At 52.7% G+C, this 1,283-nt stretch overlaps 1 pseudogene; it reads right to left on the bottom strand.

Moving 5' to 3' along the window:
• Window positions 1–939: 939 nt before the first annotated feature.
• Window positions 940–1,078, bottom strand: LOC123072762 (uncharacterized; annotated as a pseudogene).
• Between the last annotated feature and the right edge of the window lie 205 nt (window positions 1,079–1,283).

Here is a 1,283-nt window from a genome sequence, read left to right as displayed (position 1 = left end):
GTAGAAATTGGATAGGGTAGCTGATAACTTTTAGCTCTTTGACAAGAATCACAAATGGTTTCAATATCACGCTCTCCAACATATGGGAGCTTATTCTTCCTAAGCAATCATTCAACTAAAGAAAAAGATGCATGCCCTAGTCTATCATGCCACCTCGTCGTTGAGAGTTTGGTGACACCATATGCTTGCTTGTTGAATCTTCTAAACTCCGGAATCAACGGGTAAAACCCTCGAACGCATCTACCTCGGTAGAGAACCTTCTTCGTTGCATGATCCTTGATCAAAAAGAAGAAGGGGTGAAACTCGAGAAACACATGATTGTCAATAGCAATTCGATGGACAGAAAGAAGATTTTTAGATGCACTAGGGACATGTAGATTTTTCTGAGATGAATTGGGCGATAAGGGGTTTTAACAACTGAATGGCCAACATGTTTGATCCTCATACCTGCTCCACTGGCAGTGTGGATCTGATCTTGACCACGGTATTTCTCCCGCATGGTTACTTTCTCCAACTCACCGGTGATGTGGTTTGTAGCACCACTATTCATGTACCAATTTGTGTCTACACCATATGAAGCTTCGGCAGCACCAGCCACTTTTTCATCCTGGGAGGAGTCACCTTCATCTTCCTCGAACCTGTACCAGCAGTCTTTGGCGGAGTGGCCCAGCTTTCCGCATATCTGACAGCGGACAGCATCGGGGCGATTCTTGGAGGAGGAACGGCGGCCCCTGTTGTTGTTGGAGGAGGGCCGTCCGCCGGCACCGGTGCGAGGAGCACCGCCACCGTTGCTGTTGCTGTAGTTGCCGCCACCATTGCCTTTGCTCCTGCCGCGCGGCGGACCACGGTGGCGGGAGCCACCACGGCCACCATGAACAGCGGCGTTGGCGGATGACTTGAAGCCGCTGCCGTTGCTGCCTTGGAACATCGCCACGCGCTGATCAAAGTTGCTCATCTGAGCGAATAGATCATCGAGCGTGACAGGGTGGGTGCGGGCGTCGAGGGCCGACACCAGTGGCTGGTACTCCATACCCAGCCCGGCGATGATGTAGGAGATCTGTTCGTCCTCATCTAGAGGCTTGCCAGCAGCTGCTAGCTCGTCGGCGAGGCCACGCATATAGGCAAAGTAGGCGCCCACCGTCTGCGTGCCCTTCTCTGCATTGGAGAGGGCGACACGGATGTTGTTCACGCGCGATCTGGACTGGGACGAAACATGTTCGCCACCGCAGCCCAGAGTTCGTGCGCCTTGTGGATGTTGGTCACCTGGACAAGAACTTCTCTGG

The sequence above is a fragment of the Triticum aestivum genome, chromosome 1A (assembly GCF_018294505.1).
Source record: "Triticum aestivum cultivar Chinese Spring chromosome 1A, IWGSC CS RefSeq v2.1, whole genome shotgun sequence".
NCBI lineage: Eukaryota > Viridiplantae > Streptophyta > Magnoliopsida > Poales > Poaceae > Triticum > Triticum aestivum.
This window is presented reverse-complemented; position numbering and strand designations above follow the sequence as displayed.